Genomic DNA, 9,870 nt, shown 5'->3' on the forward strand with positions numbered 1-9,870 from the left:
TATAACGCTGAGTAGATAAACGAAAACCTTTAAACAGTTAAATCGAAAGATATTAAGTAAAGACCCTAAAGAAATTGCACCGGTTACTAATCGGTGCAGTTGAAACATGTGTTGGTCTAGGAAAAGGTGTATATATGTTAAAAGAATTTAACGTAATATTATGCAACTTTGTAGGAATCCCTATTATTAATATTGTTGATATTATATTCTCCATGAAACTTATATGCTTACGGTAATATATTCAGAATGATCCAACGGAATATATCCCTAACTTCTTATAAGAAATATATTGGAGTTATATGTTAACTGTTGAATAACCTATTTTGAATATCTAATTGAGAATGAAACCGATAAACTGTCCACAGTTTATCTACCCTATGTGAAAGGCCTCTCTGAAAAGAGACAAAAGATATGCTGCCAATATGACATCAGGACAGAATTCATAAGTAATACAACACTTCGCAAATATCTCCTTCGAGTAAAACCACCAACAGAAGAGAATATGACTAAGAATTACGTGTACTCTATCCCATGCAGCTGTGGTAGGTTATACAAAGGCGAAACATGTTGCCCCCTCAAAATAAGGGTACAGGAATATCGTAAAGCTGTGACATGAAGAGATATTGATAAATCGGGTATAGTTGATCATGTATGGAAACACGAAGACCACCTCACCCTGTGGGATGGAGTTAAAATAATAGATAAAGAACGCCACTGAAACATACAAAACTAAAAGAAGTAGCACATATTCTGGGGCACAACAACCTCCTAAGCAGACCGAGTGCAGATACGAATAGCATATAGGAACCGGTATTAAAGAAGGAAGGGTGAATATTAGATTTATAAGTCCTAAAGTCCACTCCATAATTGCCCACGAGCATATGGCGTAGTGGTTAATAGCGCGGGCTACTACTACTACTACTACTACTACTACTACTACTACTACTACTACTACGAATAATAATAATAATAATAATAATAATAATAATAATAATAATAATAAAAATAACAACAACAACAGCATCGAAAAATACCTTAGAAATGAAAACCCATGTTCGAAATTTCCCCAAGACACCTGATGAAGGCTGGAGGATATATCAACCGAAATGTTGTGTTAACAACAAATAAGATGAGGACAAATATCCGTCAATTGTAAATAATGTACATAATTCCTCATCTTTTAAATATAGAACTGTATTTACTACCACTTTTTCAAGCACCTTGGTAGTTTTCTCCCAGAGAAGGAGTTAAAAAATCAAACCGCTGTTGAAAGTGCGTTGAAAGATTTCACCAGGTCTAGAACTCCAGATTTCTATGTTACCTGAATAAACAAACTTTTAACTGGTTCACAAAAATGTGTTCATTGTGATGATACTTACTTTGATGAATAAAACTTCCGCATTGTTGAAATATATTCTGATGAATTTCATGTTTCAAAACGTTGCTTACTTTTTACTCAGAATGATATATAAAACATTATTACTAATGATAAGGAGAATGAAGATTTCACATCCATTATTTTATTTTAAAGTTATTTACAGCATTGTAAATAACTGTTAAATAAGTAACTCCGTTCTCCTTACCATTATTAATGCTATTACTTACTCTACGAAAGCATGCAGACTTCAATAGGACACTCGGTTTAACCCTGCGAGAATAGTTAGCAAAACCTAGCAACTTATTGTTAACTAGGCTATCAGCCAGCATCTGAAACCGATTTAAGAGGAGACACAGTAACCGCGAGGGCAATATATCCCTTTAAACTCATTTTTGGACACACACACGCGCGCACACACATACACACACACCCATATATATGTATATATATGTGTGTGCGTGTGTATGAATATGGACATTATCGCATGTATGCAAGAATATATGAATTATATAAATAAGCTTATTTATTCACGTGTATGATTCCTTTGCATGTACGTGTCTGATTGTGGGTCCGTGTTACAGAACTGTCAGTAAATATGAAGCATTTTACGACTGTATATAAAAATGTAAGAAATTATATGAAGTCGTATTGCCATTTAAACATCATTTACTCATGTTATATTATATTTCACATATAGTAGTTAGAAAGTTAATATCTAATATCAGAATAATATTCATGCACAGATACACTTTTTCACACATTCTAACTCACATATACATATCACCAAATACACACACAAAAACACATGCGCAGGAACAAATATATATATATATATATATATATATATATATATACATACACATACATACATACATACACACACACACGCACACACACACACACACACACACACATATATGCATGCATGTATGCATATGTGTATCTACCTACCTACCCCTCTCTCTCTCTATCTGTCTTTATATCTATATATTTATGCAATTTTGCTAAAGGCCATACTGGAAAACCTCGACTATTTAATCACTTTCGGAACCCTTTATGATTAATAAATAAACTTATATGCTCTTCCTTTGAGTTCTATTCCTGCGTTTCTTTTTGCTATCGAAAAATATGCGTGAGCGAGTGTATCTGTGTGTATGTATATAATTGTATGCGTATGTGTGTGAGTTTGTGTGAGTGTGTATAAAAATCCTGTATTATGGCTATATTTTTCGAAGATTATAATATTTGCCTTTATGAGTGAAAACATGGATGATCAATATCATAATTCGTTTCAGGAAGAAAATAAAAATTATTCAGTGAATTATATGTAGGCTGACCTATGGGTTTAAAATTGTTCATGAATCTTCTAAAGTAAGTTACATATTGAAAGGAATTTCTCGTAGCTAATCATATATATTTATGTTAAAATGAAGTAAAGATACCCATAAATTCAATCCATTATTTTACATATTTGCTTGATTCGTTTCAGTTTGTTTTATAAAATTTCCTTTTTATTGCATTATATTTTTATCAGTTACCAAATTTCAACTGAGAAAAATATCGGCTACACAACTGCGTAAATTTATTTAATAAGCAATGCAGATGATATTTATTAAGAACATGCAAAATAAGAGAAAATACAAAATAAAAAAAAATTAAATACGAATTAAACATGCAGTAAAAAATTGCTGGTGAAGAAAAATGCGATAAGATATAAATAAACCGCCCCAAAAATAACAGAAAAAAATTAGGAAAAATTGAGATGTGCAATGATAACCCCTGTTCAGTTTCTGGAGATGAAATTAGAGAATCATTGATAATATTATTTCTACGACATTGGCGCCGTTCTAACTATATTATAATGGCTAGCATATGCTGTCGTTCCATTGCAGTTATGGTAACACTATTATAGAGTTACTATAAATATCGGCTAGCTGAGGGAATATAACATTAGTTGCTAAGATAAAAGAATAATAATAATTATTATTATGGTAAAATTAATGTGAATATTAATATTGAAAGTGATCCGTTTGAAATATTACATCGCGCAATGTATAAATGGATTGCGAATAATCCACGGCTTGATATTAACACAAGTAGTAGTAGTAGTAGTAGTAGTAGTAGTAGTAGTAGTAGTAGTAGTAGTAGTAGTAGTAGTAGTAGTAGAAGTAAAATCAATTTGAAATCGATAGCAGTAGTGAAAATGGGAGATATATAGAAATTTGGGGAGGAGTGAAGAATAGTCATGAGATCAAAAAGAAAGTGAATCGACTTAATATGTTCAACAGGTAAATATCATGAACTCATTATCAGCCCCATATCTCTAACTGAAACGCTGGAGAAAATGAACAACTGGCAATCACTAAGAACTGAAAGTTTGCGGAAATTTATTGAAATGTTTAATGGGCATTTGGAAATTCCTGACAAAATATATGGTATTCTAAATATATGGCATACTAAAATACAATACAATTTGAAACCTTTACTAAGTGGAAAACCACCCGAGTATCCAAGAGTCGGCAAACTCAAAGGCAAACTCCTACATGAGTGAACTGTCTGTTTAAAATGCCATAATAGAAATATGTAGAGAGTAATCAATACAACACTTACTGCGAATACTCATCGTTATAAATTGCTTTCATGACATCACTCCGAAATAATCATAATGAAATCATAATTATGTGGCATGTTTGTAAATCGCTACAGCCGAATAATTTACTCTAAGAGAGAGACACACAAAGACACATACACATGCACACAAGCACACGTACACACACACGCAGAGGCACACGCATATACACACATTTATTCTCTCACTAACACATACAGTAAAGGAAGGGTGCTACTACGAAGGAGAAAGATGAATGTGGAAAAACGCAGACATGATAAATTGGTATTATACTGTGCGGATCTGCTGACAACCAAATTTATCTGAACACTCCTGAATTGCTACGATGGCTCCTGGCATTAACTCAGCTTCCTTCGAAAGGACCATAGCTGACACTACTCCACCTTACTTTCTAATATTAATAAATCATTGCTTGTTTTCTCCGTTTAGAACCTTCCCTTCTTACTAGTGTGATTCTTTCCGTCATCTTTTTTCCTCCTAATGTCTGATTTCTTCTGTCTATCATCGACTCATTGACATTTAAATGTAAAATAATCTACCAAACTTTTTGACACACAACCATTAATTCTTTTCTTTGTAAACAATCCATGAGTGTACAAAAAAAAAACCAACAAAAAAAAAACAAAAAGAAAACAAACAATAAAAGAGGTCTTGATGTATGAATATACCGTGAGGCAATTCTTTAAAGTTTTAATGATTGAAAAAAAACAGCCTTTAAAAACCAAATTCGTTGCCCAGATTAAGCCAATATTATCGATAAATTCTAAATATATCCAATATCAGTAAATATTTTGCTGATTACATATTATATATATGTGCGTGCACACGCGTGTGTGTACACATAAGAGGTGACAGAGGTGGAGAGCACATTGCTTTTGTGATGAAGTTGTGTTTAATAATTGAATCATTCTTATACATGGAATTTTCAATATTTGTGGAATTTTTAAAACTTCTATTTTCATTTCCATAAACACATCTGTGTCATTTCTAGTGCAAGTTACATAAGAAAAGTTTGGAAATTCAGCGAAACTTTAATCTCCATCAATATTCAGCTCATTTGGTATTGATTACTTCATTGTTATAAGTATTATTAGGGAATATCAGATTGGAACTAAAAAAAAAAAAGACACTGTTCATCATAACTTTTTAACGATTATCCTTTACTTGTTTCATTCATTGGACTGCGGCTATGATGGGTTTAGTTGGAAATATTTACCCCAGGACTTGCTTTGTTTAAGGTCTGATATTTATATGTCGGTTCTTTTGTCGAACGGCTAAGCAGCACCGGTTGCCAAGTGGATGTATATACAGGGTGGGCAAGAGGTAGGTGTACGGTTTTTCAACTATCTATTTCGCATTCCTATATTAACAGTTTAGATCTTAATTACAAAAGATATGAAACCATTATTCTATGCTAATTAAGTTAATTGTAAGATAAAAATTTAAATATAATGAAGTGTTTTAAAAGAAATTTGAAGTGCCTATGCGATAACTGTAAGCCTACTTTTGGGCCACCCTGTATATCAATCATATTCACAAAGCTTTAGTTAGCTCGAGGTTGATAATAGATGATACTTGTTGAAGGTGTTGTATTATGGGACTGAATCAAGGTCTGATGTTTGAGAAGTAAACTTCTTACCCACACACCTAGACTTCAACAAATTGATCGTAAATTTAAAACAATGCTGTACACAAATTACGAATTAATTTGAACGGTGTCTATCTCGAAAGTTAAAATCCATTATATTGGATCATTTACATGCATTGAGTAATAGAATGTAAAATTGTGATACACACACACTGAATGCTTGGGTACACGTTACTCAGATACTCAGGTAAATAGTTAGAGAATAAATATATAGTGTATCTAACATAATAGATAATACATCTTTTGAAATGCTATTCAAATAAAACTGTGACGTTTATGTAAGTGTTTTCTACAATAAATTATTGAAATGCTTCGAACATTCAAATAATTGAACTTCACGAATATTTTCATGTTCAGTTATTCCTTTCATTTTCCGTGAAACTATTTCTTTATAATACAAAAAGTATGCGTTACATTTTCAGAAAGGACATATTTTGTAAAATTATAAAGAACATTAGGAAAATATTACGCGTAATCACAATGGAATGTTTCTCATATATATATATATATATATATGTATATGTATATATATATATATATATATATATATATATGTATATATATATATATATATATATATATATATATATATATATATATATATATATATATATATATATATATATATATATATATATATATATATATATATATACGTCAGGACCTTATTTCAAAAATTACCTCCGCATAATTCACGCCGTTAGAGACTTGAAAGTTTACGTGTTTTAGACTAGATGTAATGGCGTCGCTAAGTCTATCTTTTTTCCCACTGTGAAGACCTATTCAGCATATATGATCAATATTCATAAAGAAAATGGGACGTACAGAATATTTCTAGTAATTCGACACGCCAGGTGGTAATACATGTATGTATCTAAAAGTACAATTTTTTTCAACTTATATATCTATATAATTTCATGCTAAATCACCATATCACACTGGTTTTAGAGATATGTTTGCGTTAATTTATGTCAAATTTCCTTTGGCTGATTTTGAATTATGCGTGTTCGACCCTGGGGTCACCGACCAGGGTGAATGTTACAATAGAAAATGATAACATAAATTATACTTTGATGAAATATTGACCTTTACGGAGCATCATCTTCCTGATATGACATGACAACAAAGATCTCAATATTTGTTCAAAGAATAAAAATGGCTCGGAGCTTACAGGAATATGCTTGTATATTCATTGGAATATGTATGTATGTATGTATGTATGTATATATGTATGTATGTATGTATGTATTTATGTATGTATATATGTATGTATGTATGTAGGATGGATGAATTTTGTATGTATGCATATATATATATATATATATATGTATGTATGTCTCTATCTACCTATGCAGACAGATACATATATATATATATACATACACGTATACATACAAAATACTTCCTCTGTAGAGGAAATCCGCTCCGTAGTTATCAAAACCCGCAAAATCCTGACAACATCTTGAAACTTCCGCAGAAGCAGTGATGTTGACAGGCTCAACCTAAGAAGAAATGAAGAGTTAGAGACCTGAGAACAGTGCAGACGGCCTTCGAATGCCGTATGGTATTATTGAGGCAGCACCTGCTAAACAACAGCAAAAACTAAATATATTAGTGCAGTCCTGAAAAGTGAAATGAGCAACATTGTACAAGTTGGCTGTGAACTCCTCAAGAAACACTCTCTACCCGATGATCTTCTACACAGCCCCACAGCAGCTGGGATTTTTTATCTCAGAGAAGACTTCGATGGAAAGCACTCAACATACAAAAAAGACCATGCATGGGTATGTTGCCCGGAAGCTTGAAGAAGGCAATAGAACTGACACGAAGTGTGACATCACATCACACTTTGAAGGGCATGCGTTTGCAATCCAGGAACAGGAGATAGCCACACATACTTGGTGAATAAGAAATACAGTTACGCTCTTGTAATCCCAAGGTGCAACCGCATGCGTAGGCTATGTGATGTTTCTGTAGAAGACATTACGCATGTGATTAGTGCTGCCCTAGAATGTCGTAACAGTACTACCTCCCTTTGTGGCACGATTTTGTTTCTAAAACAATTTACAATGCCATCCACAGAAAAAAGACTGTCCTGAAATAAACTTAGAAAATCCCTCTGTTATGGAATACATTCAAAAATACCAACCCAAGGAACACTGGTGGAATATTGCCATCAAAACGTCTGTCAGATGTAAGCATAACAGGCTGGATATTGTTGTTTAGGACATAGGGGCAAAGGTATGTACCCTCATAGAGATTAGTTGCATTGCAGATATAAATATCTCTTTGAAAATTAAAGACAAAGTGGATATCTATGGACAACTGCTTCGAAATCTCGAGCTTCTATATCCAGACTATGAATTTATATTCATGGCAATAATAATTAGAGGACTAGGTTTTGTTAGTAAATGCTTAAAGGAGAATCTGGATAACAGGGATTTTCAGAAGGAGCAATTGACTGGTTGATTCGTACATTAAAAGTGTAATCTGTGAGTGGAACAGTGAAAATATGCAAGACTTTTCTCAAGTTTCAAATGTGAATTTGTCTGTGTTAACTACATCGAAAAGATGGAACGTTGAATCTTTGTTGGAGGATAACGCCCTTCTCAGTGGAAGATTTATAATAATAAAAAAATAGAAGATACATACATACATACATACATACAGAGTGAGCCAAAAGTAGCTATAGACTTTTAAATATTTTTCATTTTATTACTTTTACACTCAGTTATTAAAATTACATTTATGAAACACAGTTTAATCTCGTAAATGGTCGAAATGTCCTCCTTCAACATGGGAACATTCATCAAGCCTCCCAGAACACTGTAACACACAGCACATTATTCACGGTACCTGTAAAAATCGAATAAGTTAATTTTAAAAGTGTTTACCTACTTTTGGCCCACCCTGTATATATATATATATATATATATATATATATATATATATATATATATATATATATATATATATATATATATATATATATATATATATATATATATATATATATACATACATATAATATACCTATATGTATACATGCATATATGTATATATATACATGTATATATGTATATAAATATATATATATATATATATATATATATATATATATATATATATATATATACACGCACACACACACACACACATATATATATACACACATACACACACACACAAAAGTACACCCACTAACACTCAAACACAATTCCTACCATGCTCTCTCTCTCTCTCTCTCTCTCTCTCTCTCTCTCTCTTACGGTCTCATAGTGTGCATTGCCTTTATTTCCACATTGACGATGCATGGTAATCCTTCCACTTTTATGTTAACACTCACTAATGTCTCGTTTACTTTCTCCCTTCTCTCTGTATTCAATGGAAAACATGACTGGAGAAATCAACAAGCATTTATACGCACACAAACATATACATTCATACACACATAGATACGTACATATGTACATATATACATTTTTACATACATACTTATATACTTATATACATACGTATATGCATAGAAGTGCCTGGTGTATTCTTATCAGGCAGGTAGTCATGGTGAGTATGTTGGGCTTCGTATATATGTACTCCGGTGTCAATTTGACAGCTTGTGCTACTCTCTCCCTCAATAATAATAACATACATATAAACATGATAATCCCCGTATTTGGGATATTTGACTGGTTTATACAGCAATACCACTTCATAAATGTTAAAACCCACATAATCCTAACCTCAATTGGAAGTCTCCAGAGCAATAGCGCTATCGACAGGATGCATCTAAGAAGAAATGAAAGAGGTAGAAGCTTGAGATCATTATAGATAGCCTTCGAATGTCGTCTAGTCTCTCTCAAACAACACTTAAGTACATTATCTTAGTGCTGAAAAGTGAGGAGAACCATATCCTACGGCAGTGAACTCCTCAAGAAGCATCCTCTTCCAGTTGACCTCCCATACAACTCCCAAACAGCCGACGTAACCTATCCCAACGATGACCTGTATGTGAAATGCTCAGCATACAAAAGATATACTATTCTTGGGAGCGTTTTCTGAAGACTTGAAGAAGATTATATCCAAATAAAGCACAGCTTCTCTTGGTATCATGATCGCTATACAATATCACACTTCGAAGGCTGCGTATTTACAATCCAAGAACAGGAGAAATACCTAATAGTGAAGCCGCTCGGAGCGTCAGGATGCAAGCGAACA

Source organism: Octopus bimaculoides, chromosome 2 (assembly GCF_046866305.1).
Source record: "Octopus bimaculoides isolate indiv1 chromosome 2, ASM4686630v1, whole genome shotgun sequence".
Taxonomy (NCBI): domain Eukaryota; kingdom Metazoa; phylum Mollusca; class Cephalopoda; order Octopoda; family Octopodidae; genus Octopus; species Octopus bimaculoides.